This window comes from Callorhinus ursinus, unplaced genomic scaffold (assembly GCF_003265705.2).
Source record: "Callorhinus ursinus isolate GAN/ISIS: 27379988/994484 unplaced genomic scaffold, GSC_fseal_2.0 scaffold14, whole genome shotgun sequence".
NCBI lineage: Eukaryota > Metazoa > Chordata > Mammalia > Carnivora > Otariidae > Callorhinus > Callorhinus ursinus.
This window is the reverse complement of record NW_027397076.1, coordinates 21,920,114-21,938,774: the sequence shown is the minus strand read 5'-3', so window position 1 is coordinate 21,938,774 and position 18,661 is coordinate 21,920,114. Positions and strand designations below refer to the sequence as shown.

The 18,661-nt window shown below is 36.2% G+C and overlaps 1 pseudogene; it reads right to left on the bottom strand.

The window, feature by feature from the left end:
- Nucleotides 1-2,652: 2,652 nt before the first annotated feature.
- On the bottom strand, nt 2,653-4,728 carry LOC112831932 (RNA-binding protein EWS-like; annotated as a pseudogene).
- Between the last annotated feature and the right edge of the window lie 13,933 nt (nt 4,729-18,661).

The window sequence follows — 18,661 nt, the reverse complement described above, 5'->3', positions numbered from 1 at the left end:
CACATAACTCCAGATGTGGTCTGGCTAAAGCAAAGAGTCAGAGAATTATTAATTTTCTTTCCCTGGCCACTATAATTTTGCTAGTACAGTTTGAGGATTCATTAGATATTTTTGGCTGCCACATCACACAGTTGGCTTGCATAGAATTGTAAAACCAACTTTATCCACCCAGTTGTTTGTTTTTACCTAAAAAGCAGTTAAGCCAGTTTTTGATCATTCTGTGCGTGTCCAACTAATTTCTGAACCTAGGTGTAAGAATTTACATTAATACCTCTTACATTCCATCCTATTAATTAGGTTCTTCTTTTCAAACAATATAATTGAATCCATAGCCTATCTACTCTTTCCATTTTTGTGTTTGTGGTATTTTCAGGTATAAAAGTATGCTTTCCCTCTTTTCACTCAAACTAAAAATAATCTAAAATGGTAAAAATGATAAAAATGAATTGAATGCCTTTCTGTAGGAAGCAGCATATGGAAAAACCTTAACTTTAGATCTTTTCATTTTCTCTTGTTCCCTGTTCCTTCCCTCAACGTCCATCATTCTGAAATGAGGAGCTGTAGCCCAGAAAACACAATTAAGCTTTTTGATATCATCTAGATGGACTTAATTCCAAGTGTATCTTTGTCTCCAAAATTATTTTTTCAGCTAAAGAGATGACAACTGCACCTGTATGATCCAAACTCCCTGCCCCAAATCCTTCAGGCTTCAAAGTTACTAGAGATATAATTCATGTTCCTTTCTGAGCTATCACTCATTTTCTCATGACTCAGCAGAAGGAAACAGCTTGAGATTTTTCTAGGTTTTGGCAGATTCCTCCTTATCTCAGATAAGAATTTCTTAGAAGATAACACCTTTCCCAATAAGCTGTGGGGAAAGTTTATATAACCAACTCTCTGTACTTCAAAGAAAATAACTAGTGCTAATTATAAGTCTTTTCTCCAGGAAACAATACTATTTTTTCTGTACAAATCAGGATCTGTTTTAATCATCTTACATCTCACAAAGGACTGAAATCACTTAACAGGTTTTTGTTAATGTGTTTACATACGCATCTTTTTTAAAAAGATTTATTTATTTGAGAGAGAGTGCGCCCAGGCGCCTGCGCGCATAAAGGGTGGGGAGTGGAAGGGAAAGTCAGAGGGAGATGGAGAGAGAGAGTGTCAAACCAACTCTGCACTGAGTGTGGAGCCCTACAGGGGCTGGATCCCACGACCCTGAGATCACGAACTCAGCCAAAACTAAGAGTCAAACTCTTAATCGACTGCACCACCCAGGCACCCTTACATATGCATTTTAAGTGAGAATTTTCTCAAGGGGCTAACTGATATAGTAATGTGATTATAAGATTAATTAAAATCTCTCTGGAAACACTGCTGTTTCTGTATTGAAATAACAACTGTTTTCTCCATCATTCCCCAATGAATTAGATACCAGGAAATAATTTTATCTTGCATTCTTATATTCCAACTCCTTTTTTAACAACCCACTCCCCTTCTCACATGTAACTTGCTCCTTTTTACTTTTTGGTTTTATTGCTTCCAATTAGATGTTTCTTTCTGTCCTTATTTTATCGATTTGTGTTTCTCATATCAAACTCAAGCTCCCAACAAAGCTTTTCTAGGTAACTTTTCCTTATTATCATACCTGACCTTAATCAATCCTTTCTATGCATTCCCTCGAGCACTGAAGTACCCAGTGTGATGCACACTAAATCAAACATATTAATATATTGTTGATGTATTAGTGCTCATTATTTTCAAATCTCTTTTGCATGCTTCCCCCCCTGATATGACAAAAGTTAGTATGAAAAATAAAATTTCTAATTAAGAAGATTTTTAGAGTTTAATGAGACCCAAAGACTTTTTTTACAGGTACTGTAAAAACTTTTTACTCTTCCATTAATTTTCAGATCTATGAAATGGTAGAAGGGAAGCATTAGGATGCTCATATGACAAGTTCCTTAATCAAAACACATGGCAGTTGCAATTTCAAAAGGCCATTGTAAAAATCAGTATAGTTGTTTAGAACCAAATACGACAAACTTTTTGATGTGTTATAAATTGAAGCAGGCTTAAGTTAACAATGACATTCAAAAATACTAGTTTACTATTGGGAGAATGTCTATAGGTAAAAAGTAACCAATTATATTTAATTCTGAAAGACAAAAATACTAGCAACTGCACATTCAGAATCAATTCTATTCATTTCCGCAAAATCTCTCCTACAGTGGATATTCTTTATTTTTTACTTATACATTGAATAGCTTCCTAATGGCTTTTTCCAGCTTCAATTTTTTTTATTATTGTTTATGAACATTTGGAATTTTATTTAAAAACAAAACAAAACATCACAAACACCACTGTTACAGTTGGAGGCCCTCTTGGGTCTCTACAATGATAGTGTGCTCACAACGGGTTCCCATTATTTAGTCTTAAACAATCATCTTTAAAAGAAGGAAGAAAAAACTTGCCCCACTACCATTTCACTTGTTTTAATGTTTCTTCACAAATGGTAAAAAATACTAAAGTACAGACAAGGAATAATCATAATGCTGTGGCTAACATTATAAATGTGAAATTATAAATTTAAAACATTTTCTGGTTTAAAAATAAATCTGTAGTCAAAACAGCTGTGCGGGGTCTCTGCATCTAGTAGGGCTGGTCTCTGCGTTCCTGACAGTGCTCACTTTTATCCATTTTTCCAGGTCCTCCACGACCGCCTCTTCTTCCTCCCATTTGTTCCGTCAAAGGTCCAGGGGGCCCACCAGGGCCGCCCCATCTTCCTCCACTAAAGCCACCTCGGTCCATGCCCCAGCCACCATGGAAGCCCCCTTTGTCTCCACCATGACCACCTCTGAACATCCCACCCCAACCACCGCGGTCCATGGGGCCACCTCTTCCTCCCTGCATGCCACCAGGGCTGCCTCTGCCACGGTCACCACCCAGGGATGGAAAGGACGGTTGGAAGGAAGGCTTTGAGCTTTGGAGCCTTAACATTGCTTGCATTCTGTTCTTCAGGGGAAGTTCTGGTTTCCACACCCTGGACTGGGGCACTGCTGGTCTCCAGCTTGGTGCTGGACGTTTCCTCCTCCAGATGGGTTCCCTCTGGAACCTTGGGGCCCTCTTGGGGGAAAGCCACCCCTGTTTCCTCCACGGCCTCCCATGTGACCCACTGGGGCCCCCAGGACCTCCTTGGCTCCCCGTACCTCCAGGGAGTTGCTGCGGCATCCCACTGCCCTTACGGGGAGGCATACCACACTGCGTGCTGTGCATCAGAGGCTTCTTCCTAGCAAGAGAAAACTTGAATTTGCTCCCTTAAAAATCTTTCCCATCAAACCACTCCATGGCAATCTTGGCAGTTGGTGGGTCTTCATAGGACACTGCAGCATCACCTTGAGGCCTTCTTGTTTCCTTGTCCAAGTAGATCTGGATCGTGGGTTGTCCGTTTCTTTTGTTCATCTTAACAACTCCATACTGTTTAATGAAGTCTGCCAGATCATCTAGAGTCCCATTGTCATTTAAGCTTTGCACATAAATTGCACTGTTGTCAGAGTCTTCGTCTGGATCTACAGGTGGGCCTAGATCAAGATCTGGTCCTTCGACCAAGGGCCCACCGGACGTATTGAAGCCACTTCGCTCTCCAACAACCATTCCACTGCATCCTCCTTCCTGCCGACCTCTGCTCATTCCTGCACGACTAAATCCCCCTCTTCCCCTGCCCCATTATCAGGGCCACTCATACTCTGATTCTTTCCTGGTCCGGAAAATCCTCCAGACTCCTGCCCATAAACACCCATGCTGCTGGGGGGGTCCTGTCGGAATGAATGCTGCTGCCCGTAGCTGCTGCTCTGTTGGTTATATTGACTTGGAGCCTGGCTGTAGGATCCAGTTTGGGAGGGATAACTAGTGGGCAGCTGCTGCCCATAGCTGCTTTGTTGACCATAGCTACTTGCTGTCCATAGCTGCTGGGCTGCCCATAGGTGTTCTGCTGAGAGTAACTGCTCTGATCATAACTAGTTGGCTGTGCAGAGGAATAGCTGGTAGGAAGATAAGATGGTGGTGCCCTGACTGGCTGCAAGAGGTAACTCCCAGGTATCTGGGGATAACTATAGTTACTCTGTCCATATCCTAGGCTGGGCGGGTTGTAACCTCCTGTGCTAGATTGAGGTTGACTAGTCTCAGCAGATTTGTTACCATCCTGCGGTTTTGCAGGTCCAATGGCTGCCAGCTGCTGCCCATAGGCTAGGTAAGCAGGCTGAGTGCCATATGCAGACTGAGCTGCATAGGAGGCCTGGGTGGTAGTGACCGTAACAGTGGTGGTATCATGAGCACCAGTGCTGTCCCCCTGGACAAACTGTATGCCTGCGGTGGGTGGAGGGGGGAAGTTGGAGTAGTATAACCAGCAGGATGCTGTCCATAAGAAGTTGCATAGGTGGTCTGCCCATAGGTCACAGTGGTCTGAGCCTAGGTGTAGCTGACATCAGTGGGCTGTCCATAGGTTCCATAACTTTGCTGCCCATATGCCTGGGTGGTCTGTGCATGTTCTTGAGTGGACTGGGCAGCGTATCCACTGTAGCTTTGCTGGGCTGCAGCTTGGCTGTAGGTACTGTAATCTGTGGACGCCTTTTTCTCTCCTTCCTTCTCGGTCTCTCCTTTTCCAGCTTTAATCTTGACCTTCCATAACAATTCCTTTGAAAATTGGCCAATATAGTCTACCGAAAGCATAGTTCTGATCACATGCCATCTCTACTCATTAATTTTTAGATGACAGGCATTCTTGAAAATTGCAAAGTGATTAAAAAATTTTAATCAAGTTGAATTTTCTCAAAAGAAGTACAAATGATAGAAATCCAAGAGAAAAATCCTTTGTGTTTTAACATGTTATATGAATCTAAATAAAATATTAATATTTACAGAGAAAAGTGAAACTTCAGACAGCATTAGTCTATAACCATGAATTTATTATCCTGCCTCTCCATTATAAATTTCTTTTTATATTCAAATGTCTGCCATGATTTTTATATTTAGTTACATTATACTGGCATTGATCTGGTTGAGTTTTCATTATGGTGAAGCAAGTTGAGAGCAACAACATATTCTTGTATTCTCAATGATGAGCCCCATTTTTCCTTTGTGGTGATGGCCTTTTAACAGTTATCAGAGGTCTTCTCTTGAAATGAAAGGATTTTTTTTTTTACTTTTGATTTAATTTAAAATAAAGATTAAAAGAAAAAATAACTTGGGATAACTCTACATTCATAAAGCTAGCATCTGAACAATATGAATTCAGTGTCATTTGGGAAGGCCAGGTCCACTTAGGAAGTCACCTGTCATCTTGCTCAGTACTTATCTTGCTTCCTTTATTTGCAGGGATACTGAAATGAGTTCCTACGAAGGACAAATGCTTAATACTCAAATGATGGGATCTCTTAGTTTTTAAATTTCTCTTATTAATCTGAGTACACATTTTAAAGAAAGGAATACATCTCATCTCACCACAGTGTTTCTTTTTTTTTTTAAAGATTTTATTTATTTATTTGACACAGAGGGAGAGAGAGAGAATGAGAGAGATCACAAGCAGGGTAGAGGGGCGTGGGCAGAGGGAAAAGGAGAAGGAGGCTCCCGGCAGAGGAGAGAGCCTGATGCAGGGCTCGATCCCAGGACCCTGGGTCATGACCTGAGCCAAAGGCAGACGCTTAACCCACTGAGCCACCCAGGCGCCCCTCACCACAGTATTTCAAAAAGCATATCGATTAATCATCCATAAATGAAAGGCAGGTATATAGTATTGGGATTCTTATATTCTACCTTGCATTCTACATACAGTTATGCATTTCATTCTCTCCTAGTTGATCTGGAGCTCCTGCAGATCAAATACCTGCCTTGTCTATTTCTTTTAGCACTGACAGAATATAATACATTGCTTTATTCATCAGAGTAGGTACATAAAAAATGTTTATTGAGTCAAATTGTATTCGATTAAATTTCATGACAGGATAGCTATTTTGAAGAGAGGGAAGATGTATTTATTGGTATTGTTGTTTTGTGATTATACACTGCAACATTCATTAAAAGGTCCAAGCAATTTATATTTAGAAATGTATACTCCAAGCAACATTAATCTTAATTAACAAAAATTCCTCTACCAAAATTTCACCACACTAGTAGAAAATGGGGAGTTTCATTGCTGGCAAGAAACATTCACATAGAAACCAAATGATGAGAAATATCCAGCACCTGCTGCCTTTAGGCAACTCTAAATTAAAGCTTTCTATGTTTAGACATACTATACATCTAGATAGCTAAAGTGTAAAATTATTTTGCTTGGCAAGATTTTCCTACTTCATCTTCTTGATGTACAGATATCTGCATGAAATAAGTCAGTCAACCACTATATTTTGGCTAGGTGACAAAATCTTTGTACCTTCCTATCAGAGAGTTCACTGAATTTATTGATTGGTCTTCCCAGGGTTTCCTTCTAACTATACAGCTATTAATTTATGATTTACAAAAATGCAAAATCATAACTCTCACATAAAATGAACATGAGACAAAATTTTTATTTACCTCATGAATTGATGAGGGAACCAATAAGATACTATAATGAATTCAGAGATTTTGGCAATTGGGCCTTCAGAAATGCTGGAATTAACCTGCAAAATTAATTAGATGCAAAACTGCTTAATCTTCCATACAGCAATAATGGGTAATATTTGGTGTTATGTTTTCTAGAGGGCAGAAATAAATTTTATCTTTCTTTCTGGGCCATACTGATTTGTACTACTAACATTTTTTTTAATGTTATCTTCTACTTTTACAGAGATGTAAAATGGCCCTAATCAGCAGAAAACCAGTTAAAGCTACATACCCTGGTGTGTAGAAAGCCAGTTAAAGCTACACACCCTGGTAGAATCTGTTAAAACCCAGAGGGTCCACTAAAAGCATATCCAATACTCTTCTTTGTCAGTTTGGGCAATTTTTTCCTGAAAGTTTATCTAATGTTGGAATGTGACCTTGATATTTAATCTTTTTCAGGACTTTTTTTCTCAGCAGTAGAGCTTATTGCAGTTTATTAACACACTGTTACTCAACAATGTGATTGCCTTTTTAAGGGTATTAACTTTTGACGGGCAACATACTGGTTCAAGATTTAGCTAGTTACAAGAATCATTCAACTTAGGAGGGAACACTTAGGAATTTCTGATTCTGTGTCTTTCCTGAGCTCAGTCCTTTCCAGTCCAAACTGTACCTTCCTTTCTCTGCTTCTCTAACCACTAAACAAGGATTCGTTATCTGTTTTCAAATATGAGCCCAACGCCCTGATTAAATTCAAAGCTGTCTCCAGTTCCGAAGATCAGAAACTCATTCTATTTCCTCCTTAACTTCCATGTCCAGAAGTTCTTTTAGTCCTATGATATGTGGGCCAGGACAAATTTCTTTACTGTCAAAGAGAGTCAAGAGTGGGAGTGGAAGGGGAGTTTAAACAGATTTTCTGTGTCAGTGGATCACTTTATTCCCTGAGGAAAGCCAGGAGTAGTTGCACTTGCAGGAGTGGTTTTGAGGGGTGGATACATGAGCTTAGAGCCATGTTTCAGCCAAATAGATAATGATAACCCTTTAAAAAATGCCTCAGAAAGTATCTCCCCCCCTTCAAGTCAGAAGGAGCATTTGTACGGAGCTAGATTTCCAAGGACTCAGCCTGTAGGAGTATAGCTTATGGGGGTGAGGAACTAATTATTTTTACAAGCAAATCATATTCTATATTTGGTGACCTGAAGAATGACATTCCAGATTATTCACCGACTATAACAATATGATTAATTGCTCCTTGAAGCTACTTTCAAATATAGTCAAATCACACTCTACTGATATAAATTAAACATGCTTTCATGTGCTGTTACTTGCAGTGGTATCAAAGGTGAAGTAAAGACAGGTAAGAATGAAGGCAAGGAGCCCAATTAAATGGTGACTTTAATAGTCCACCTAAGATGTAATGATAGTCTGGACCTAGGGCAGTTGCTATAGAAAAGAAGGGATAGTTCAAAAGCATATTTAGCAGGACGTGATGAATTAGGTATGAGGGAGAATGCAGGATCTAAGATGACTCAAAGGTGTCAGCATCTCTGTAAACAGCATCTCTGTAAACAGTAGAGGTTTCAGGATATTACATGAGAGTAGAGTATAAGCGTTTGGGAATCAGTAATGATTATGATCCTTCCAGACTTTGAGCATGTGGAAAAACAAATATTTTCTTTTGGGGAAAGATTTAAGAGTTTTCTTCTAGTAAGAGAGGTAGAAAGAGTTGGCTTTTTATTTTATTTTGTTTTATAAATATTTTTAAATATTAGACTAGTAATTCATTAGGCATATTTAAAAGGTGCGGCAAGGGGCGTGAGGGAAATAACAGCTTTGTATGAGAGTGAGATTGGGTAAATTGTATATAAAAGAGAGGTTTCCATAATGAATGGTGATCAAGATGTAAAGATCAGGATTGTAAAGTTGCAATGATCTGACCGTAAAGTTGGAACTCTAATCAGCTTGGGCACAGAATCTGGTGTCTCAGCAAGAGAAGCTCAGAGAGGGGCTTGGAGTCTTCTAATTCTTTTGGAGTCAGAGTTGAGGGAGTTTCTCGCTTCTAGTCTGAGTATAGTGTTTGCCTTTATGAATAGCTTTTAGATGTTCCCCCTTTTTTCCACGAAACGATCTCCTATACCATGGTTTCCTTTTCATCCAAGATTCTCTCTTTTGAGCAAGATTTGTCTTTTTCAATGTCTTTCTTGGTGTGGTACTCAGAAATAGTGTACACAGCAGTATCCTAACCTAACTAGATAAGGAGACTAAGATATCCCCAATGGATAGATGAGTATAAGTTCAGGAGCATACAGTGGTTAGCTCATTTGACATCATACTATCGACTTAAATTGAAGTAACTTCCAATAAAGCCCTAATTTTCTTTTTTAATATGTATTATGTATGTGTGTGTGTGTGAAATATAGTTAGGTTTGATCAGTCAATATTATATGGCATCATAAATCCTGTACTTAGAATCCTTTCCAATACTGTGTTTTCAAGCATGTTGATAAGTTAGAATCACCAATGATAATTACAAATGTGAATTACAACAAAGATAGAGCCTGTGTCATGATGTTAGAAACCTCTTTTCAAATTGGCATCCATTGTGTATAGTGATTTATTCACTTACATTTAACTGCACTATCGTCTTTTCCACATTTATGTATTATCTATAAGTATCCCACAAACAATGTTGCAGATTGCTCCATTAGTGCTATGCAGTCTCTTTACTTGAATCCAATAATCCCATAGATCCACATGTTCTAGAATTTTTAGATATACATATATGTACACATATATATTAAATGTCTAATATGTTAGATATTTATATATCATACCTAGATACTTTAGATATGATGAAAATACTTTGCTAAATCCAACCTCTGAATGCTCTTGTTTCCCTATTTCCCCCAATCGCTTCAACACATAACTCTAAACCTTTGGTCAGTTAGTTTTGTTGAGACGAGTATTTTGACTAACGGTTTTAATATAAGGTTTCTAGAGTATCTTTAACTGGAGAGTCTGTGGAAAGTTTGGGATAATCATAAAAGCTGATGTCTAATTTATAAATGGTCTGACAATAAATATCGCTCTCTCTCTCAAGACTTAATCAAGGCATTTATTTATCAAACAAAGGACTCCTTATATCTTACACATATTAAGGTCACTTTTTGTTAACTATTGTATGTACCAGGCCTAGGGCAGATATTGGAGATACAAAGATAAACCTTCATTAGTTCTTATCCTAAAGGAGGTAAGTAAGCATCTAATAACAGAAATAGGTAGTACCGAATGGTAAGAGATATAAATAAAATATTATGAGAATATAAAAGAACTGAAGCATGTGCCAGCTGGAATTTAAATCTAAAGAAATTTATAGTGTTCTCAAATTAATACTACTTATATAGAGTTTTATCTGAAACTTTTTTATTCTACAGAAAAGTCTGTTTTGAGGCAAACACTTCCATGAAGCATTGCATCAGACCCGTCTTGGCCCACCAACATGAAACTGCCACCCACACCCATATTCACCAACCCATTCTTTTATATTTTTGTTGTGGTTGTGTTCTTGGGTTTAGTATACTACAGTCAGAACCTTCTTGGGTATACCTCAGAATGCTGAATAACAATCAAGTTTAGTCTCAATTTCACATGAACCTGGGGTCTATTTCCCCACATATATTGTTTAGAACAAAAGAAAAGAAATGCATTGCTTTGTGGAGGAGAAAGCAGGCCTAGGCTTGTTGACACCTATCTGCGGCTCCTTTCCAAGGGCTTATTTTCAAAAGCCAGATCCCCAACCTTTTGTTGAGTTGAAAAATTGAAAACAAATAAAAAGCTATAGGAAACTTCCTTTGTTGAAGAAGAAGCCATGTGTGAAGAATTTTCATCCACCGTGCACTGCCAACGTTTCTAAGTGTAAATAGCAGGAGCATTGCCTCATGATTGAATTTGCCTACAAGTGATTAAGGTCATACATTACATAAAGAAAATGAGCATACTGCTAAAATAATTGCTCCAACACTAATTCCACCCTGTTATGTCTTGCTAGGAATCCTTTGCCATTAATGCAGTCCCATCATGTTTATTGCAAGTTTCAAGCCTGGCCTATTATGATAGGCTTTTTCACTAAAACTTACTCCTTTATTACCTTTCAGGATCAGGAGGACTAGATAATGAAAACTTAAATTACTCCCATTTGTAATTCTGTTGCTTACAAGGTCGTCAAAAGCTACAGAATTTTATTGGTATGTTTAAAAAGCCATATGAAAGAATTAACTTTATATGCTTTTATGCTGGCGGCTCTATTACGATATTCTTTTTCAGTTTCTATGGAAAGTCCTTTCATCCACAGAACGACAAAATTAAGAGACATGCTGCAGTGAAATAAGTTCCTTTCATGTTTTAAGGACTAGAGTGATTTACAACTCCCCACTGAGATGAAGGTGCTCAAATTATTCCCCCCACCCATCTTTCTTTTCAAGTTTAAAATGAACTAAGTGAGTTTGCCTTTGGTGTTTTATAATGTCAATGAACTTTAAAGAGCTTTGGAACAGCCACCAGGGACTAGATCATCATTTTCTTTATGTTCCTATCCAGTTGAAGCTGCCTCACTGATTTAAGCCAGGGCTCCCCAACCTGGATGCCTTGGTACTTTAGGGCACCATGGACACTGTTCCCAAAAAACTTGCCCAACTGGGCTTTCCTTGAAGATGAATACGTGGCTCTCCTGTGAAGAAGGACTACAATCAGAAGATGGGCTTCTTGCACACAGGTGATTTGGCCCCTCCTTCAAGTTAAGTCTCCACTCTCTCAAATAAAATCTCTCTCTAAGGCTCCTGTTGTGTACCTGACATTTTCATAAGAGCTTCATCCTTTGACACCGGCATGCCTGCCCGCCACCCACCACCTACATCCCGTTCAAATTAGAAACTGTCTCATCCTCCTTTCCTCAGGCACCAACAGATTTAGGACAACCACTGCTGTTTTAGTTGTGCGGCAGCTAAATTGCCTTCGATGAACAGAAGTTGAGCTTGCTCGTAAAATCAGACGTTCAAAGCTTGGGACTTAATTTGCCAAACAGGTACAGGTACAGGGCATAACTAATATAAAAGTAATAGTTCTTTTCAATTCTGAGGATTATTAGCTGTCACAGACCAAGCAGGCTTGGGCCTGTATCTCTCAGGAATGATAGACCTTGAAATAAACACATGCTCCTTCATGAATCTTGTTGAATCTTGAGAAACATTTCTTTTCAGGGTTGATATTATTTAGAAAAAAACTAGATAGTGCTCTCTTGAAAGGTTTAGCTATTTAAAGGTATATTTAACATAATATGTTAAAAGTTTCTTTTCATAATAAAGGCTATAAGTACCTCTGAAAAGGTAAAAGCCTTTCTAAAAAATTAGAATAGTTTTTTAAAGTAAAGTCAAATTTATTTCTTTAAAACACAACTCAAATGTTACCATTCTGATTTTTCCCAACATAATTCAATACAATTTCCCTTCCTCATCTATAGTATTATTTTAGCCTTGATTATACTCATTTATTATACTCCATCTTTGATACAGATATTCATTTAGCCTGATTACAATCTAATACAAATTAGATTTGTATCCTAGATATTTAAATAAATGAGTGAATTGTATTTTATTATAAATAACTATATTTCACAATTTGGTAAATTGATATGCCCTTAGGCAGTTCTGTAGTAACTAAGTTTTGGAAGTTTTAGAATGGTCTAACAATAAGTTTTTGAAGGTAACATAACTTTAAGTAGAGTTAGAATGGTTTGTTAATCTGTTTTCAACACACATCTGATTGGGCATGTCATATTTTCACAAATAAATATATCCTTCTAAATCCAAAGATGTGCTAAACATACAAGTAGATGAATTCCTAAATTTCAGTTTTTAAGAACTGAGCTTAAATAGAAAAGTATTTCAATTAAGAAAGGGTGATGACATCTCCCTAAATGAGTATGCAGGTATACACCTTGGATTTAAAAGTTGTTTCCTACTGCTAAGGCTGGCAGACATGATGAAAATGGTTCAGACAAATGAAATTTCAGTGTTCTCCACCTGACTCTGATCCTCATATTTACTTTTTCTTCTTATTTTTAACACACTGAATCTGCTGATCGCATTTTAATTTAGGCTGACGGTGATACTGTCTTCTGAGATTATACAGGTATTTTATGGGAATTTTTATTCCAGAGCAGCCACTTAGAAAGCTGAATTGGGTTATAAGTTATTAACAATTAGAAAACAGGGGATGTTTTCTTCAAACATGTTTTCTTCCTTAGAGAACATATATATGCTTATCGAAATATTATTATTCCTTGAAAACATTTATTCAGCTGAACAATGGTTCTTGTCATGTTATAACATGCAAGATATCAGGATGAATGTTAATGGAGGTATACCGCCTTTAGGGAATGAAAACAAAAAGCAAAAAAAAGCCTACTCATTTGAAATAATATTTCTAACTCATTCAAGAAATATATATTCATGGAATTCAGTAAGAATTCTGGATACAAATATGTGATTTTTATTCACATTGGTCTTCTTTCTAAGGAGTGTGGCATTATGAATTCTGTCCAAATATATCTATTTTTATATAAAATATGGTTAAAAACACTAAATATGTGACTTAAAAACTTTTCTACACAGGGTAAATGGATATATGGCAATAATTTAGTTAATCTGATCCCTGAAAGGTTCAATATGGGAGAATTCAGATGAAACTGTTGGTTCTACTTTTTTAAAATTTTGCATCTAAGTTGACAAAAATAACATGATTATTGCTAAGTCATCATTTTTTAGATAGAGACAGATTGTAAATTATGTCTATTTTATCATTTGTTTACTTTTTAAAGCAGTTATTACATTTTTTTAGAAACATTTATTTTTTTATTTTTTTATTTTTTTATTAACATATAATGTATTATTTGTTTCAGGGGTACAGGTCTGTGATTCATCAGTCTTACAACAATTCACAGTGCTCACCATAATACATAACCTCCTCAATGTCCATCACCCAGCCACCCCAACCCTCCCACCCCCACTTCACTCCAGCAGTTTGTTTCCTGAGATTAAGAGTCTCTTATGGTTTGTCTCCCTCTCTGGTTTTGTCTTGTTTCATTTTCCCCTCCCTTCTCCTATGCTCCTCTGTCTTGTTTCTCAAATTCCTCATATCAGTGAGATCATATGATACTTGTCTTTCTCTGACTGACTTATTTTGCTTAGCATAATACCCTCTAGTTCCATCCATGTTGTTGCAAATGGCAAGATTTCATTTTTTTGATGGCTGCATAATATTCCATTGTATGTATATACCACATCTTCTTTATCCATTTATTATATTCTTTAGATCTTTAGTATATCCTCTACTTGGTCATCAACTCACCTTATATGTGCTAATTTTATTCTAAATAATGATATCAAGTTTTCCTAACCTGTTTGTCCATCCCACTTGTGTGTGTGTGAGTGTGTGTGTGTGTGTGTGTGTTTATTAGGCCTAAATGGAGATGGGAAAGTACTAATGTTTTATTTAGAATGAAATAGAATTTTTTTATTTTTTTATTTTTTTATTTATGATTTTTATTATTTTTATTTTTATTTGTTTATTTATTTTATTTAGAATGAAATACATTTTTGTAATCCATAATAAGAAATTTTAAGTTGCTGTTTTGTATTAGATATAGATCATATACTCACCCAGTAATTTATTAATTCCTTCCACAAATATTATTGAACGCCTTTTATCTTCTAAACATGTGATAACAAATAATTATTCCCATCTCAATTCAAATCTAATTAAAAGATATCTACAATTCTCTTTTCCTCCTGATAAATCAGATTATACAATCCAATCCAGATTAGTCATATACCAAAAACTGGTTTCTCTGTCCCAGAAATCCAATGGTCCCATGAAAGAAAATTGCTGGTTCTCTCTCTCCTAAATACTGTGTAACTTGAATTATACCTACTGTACACCTAGAAAAAAATTCTCATGTGTATTTACTATAACCAGTGTTTTGGTTTTGTTTAATATGAAAGCCATGAAGAAAGATTTATAATTTTATAAATAGCAACTTACTGTATTCTTAAAGTATCTAAAGATCTCTTCCAATCATCCAAACTATCATGTAACTATAGTTCTTTTTATATATTAATATTTTGGGGGCACCTGGGTGGCTCAGTCAGTTAAACGTCTGATTCCTGATTTCAGCTCAGGTCACGATCTCAGGGTTGTGACATCAGGCTCCATGCTGGGCGTGGAGCCTGCTTAAGATTTTCTCTCTCCCTCTCCCTCTGCCCCCCATCTAAAAAATATATATGTATATATTAATATTTTTTTCAACTTTTTATTTAAATTCTAGTTAGTTAACATATAGTGTAATATTGGCTTCAGGAGTAGAATTTGAGCACTGAGTATTATATGTAAGTGATGAATTACTAAATTCCACTCCTGTTACTATAGTCTTTATAAGTTATTTTAGGGCCAAAATTCATACACTTTTATGTTTACTATTATTTTAACTAGGGATAATATTCAAATAATAAGTAATTTGATATCTCAGATAACTAAGGTCTATGCTATAACAGGCTATAAGATCTCCTAAAACATTTACCTGTAATAATATTATTCCTCAAGCTCATCAAATATGTATTCATGCCTAAAATTTTCTTCGTAATTTTTATTATTGGACACTTAAAGAAAAACTACATATTTGTTATTATTTTAAAATAAAAGTACCATATATCATTCAGGTGGTTCAGACATTATAAATGGAAAGTAAAAGTACTTCACCTACCTGGCCCTACTCTGACTTCTCTCAAAAATTAACCACTATTGAGTTTCTTATGTATTCTACTAAAATAATTTAATTAATATATTTAAAAACTATACAAATATGCTTATAATGATTCTGTTTTAATTTTTACATTAAAATGAGATCTGTCTATATCAATATAGATAGTCATTTTTTTGTCTGCATAAAAGCTTTGTCATATGCCATGGTATTGACACATTATAACTCATTCCACCAGTTTTCTACTTAATACTGGTTATTGATTTTATTTCTAGTTGTTTAAATTATAATGTTGCAATGAATAGCTTTGAACATATGTTTTGATAATTCTTTCTTCTGAGTCTGTCCAAGATCACATTAATAGATATGAAATGCTGGAACAAAGAGTACCTACATTATACATTTTGATAGATATGGCCAAATTTCCTTCCTTACATCCTTTTATTTCCCCACTCCAAATTTGTGGCAGTTCTTAGTTACCTACCCTCTCACCAATACTGGGTATTAGACCACTTTTCATATATGTCTATCTGATGGGAAAAACAGAATCTCATGCTTTATTTTTGTATCTTTATGTATGAATGAGGTTGAAAATCTGTTTGTACATCTATAGCTTTTTTTTAACTACTCTTTCTTAATCTTTTCCGATTGTAATTGCAGTATATGCCATATTATTTTATTGTGGCTTTGTGTATATATGCTATTTAACTTGAGAAAATGAGCTATATGCTATTTTGGTTGCTCAATGCTGCCGATACAAATTGACATTTTCTACTTTTTTTTTTAAACACTGTGTATCTTTTCTTTTACGTTTTTGTGTACCAAAAATGTCAAAAATTATATCTGGTTTTGTTTTGCTTGGAAAAGCTATGCCTGGCTCTAAAATTCTATTAATTCAACAAAGATTCTTCCAGTATTTTAATTTTTTCATTAGTAGCATTTAATTATTAATATTGATAAGTATATTTCACATTTCAATATGAGTGGTGAGGTGAGGAAACACTTTAATTGCACTTTAAGTGCTCAATAGCCACATGCGGCCATTTCTCTTGTCCCTGTCTTTTTCTTTCTAAACATTCCCACTATCAAACACTCCCCCTTTTTTTGAAGTATAATTCATGTTTCTTACTTCTGTCTTCCAACTTGCAGCCGCACCTTTCAAGGTGATCACCAACAGAGACTCTGTTGCCAAGCAACCCAAGCCAAAAAGTTATCAACAGCTCTTAGTTCATTTATTAGTCGCTCTCAAAGAAGTTTGTGGTAGTCAGAATTTAGTCTACCATGTAGCATCACGACCAGTTTATAATGAAAGTAACAGATTCTCGGATCATATCTGCCACATATAGACGTTTAGTAAACAATCATGTATTATTGTGTAGGCATAAAACTCTTTCATTCACACTGTTTGGCAAGATTCATGATATATTCCTGTCTTTTCAGAGGTTGTTTCCATGACATGTTCACTTGACATCATTCCAAAGAGTTCACTCAGAATTATGCCGGAAGCAGAAATCTTTTAACCTAGTTGTCACCAGGGAACCAGGAGTCCTTCCTAATGATGGCAGGACGTAAATCCACTTGGGAAATGAGACCTTGGCTTCCCTTCCTAGACAAAGGCCCCAGACCTGGCTGGAGTCTTATACATTGTTCATGCGAAGAAAGTGTCTCTAAAGAACTTAGCAAATCCACAGATCTTGAATACTTATAATTGCACCTGTGAAAACCCATTTCTAATGTTCATTATGCTAATAATACCTCGACAAACTATTAATATCATTATTATGCTAATTATCAAAGCATCTGGCTTACATCAGGATTAAATTTAATATGAATTAAGACCTTTCTCATAAAATGGTAAACCATCACACCTGGGTCCAGGTTCTTGATTAGAATACTAACTGCATCAAGTTGTAACATTAACTAACTCCCATATGCCCACTTTTTAATGTTGAAGTACTTAAATGTCAATGTTATTGACATTTATTGACACACTGTGACAAAGTGACAAAGTTATTGACACACTTATCCAATTAATATAATCTATTTAGGAGGCAATTGGGAATAAGTAACAACTAAGTTTTTTCTGTTACATATTTTATATATGAAATTAATTTGGGTCTTGTATGTTGTAATTAAGAAATGCTTAAGTCTAAGTTCAGTGAGGAGTGAGTGTTACCTATATGGTGTCGTATGAAATGTAGCATTGTGTGAAAAAACAAATTCCAGGGAATTATTGAAGCCAGGAAAGATAATTCTTCACAATTTAGAGAGGAAAGATTTTTATGTTATTTAGTAGGCTATGAGAGAATTAGTAGTTCACGAAATAAGGTAATTAGCAGAAGTGGTGAGATATATATATATATATATATATATATATATATATATATATTTCCCAGAACTGCCTAATAGAAGAAAAATATAATTACACAGTGGGGGCTGAGGAGCAGTTCTCAAGCCCTATTTAGAGAATTTTCCTAAAAGACTCATTTATCGTAGAGTAAAGGTGATCCAAGGAATAAATAATCTTTGTTCCATTAAATTCACTTTGAAGAAATGGGAATCTATTGAGGCCTTTTGATACTGGTAGACTGAACATAAAGATGCAAAGATTTTAAAGACAACCAATGTCACCTCCTCCATTTAACAGGACAATTCTAAGTCCCTGAACAAGAATATGATCATCCAACCAAAGTGTAATAGACGCTGTGGGTGGGAATCAGATCTATAAACTTCTTGTCTAGTGCAACTTCTACAGCAAACAAAACAAAACAAAACAAAACAAAACAGTATTGTTGGCATTTTCCTGGCACCAAATTATGAAGATGTCTAACCGGGCTCAGAAAAAATGAAAGCCATGTCTTACTGAAGGAAAGGCTATGAGGAGAAAAATAATGAAATTCCCAGCTCAGAGAATAAAGAGATGGAAGAATTAAGCAGCCAGTGGAAGAATCAGAGAGAAGTCTAACATCTGAGTCCATGTTATGTGGAAATGGACTGTGGAAATGATCTAAAGAAGAAAGGGAAAAGTCCAACAGGGAAATGGTGATCAGATTTTTATGTGTTAAAACCACATGAGCAGTGGCGACTGGGCGGCTCAGTTGGTTAAGTGACTGCCTTCCACTCAGGTCATGATCCCGGGGTCCAGGAGCCCACATCGGGCTCCCTGCTCAGCGGGAAGTCTGCTTCTCCCTCTGCCTCTGCCCTCCCCTGTTTTCTGTCTCAATTAAATTAAATTAAATTAAATTAAATTAAATTAAATTAAAAAACTAT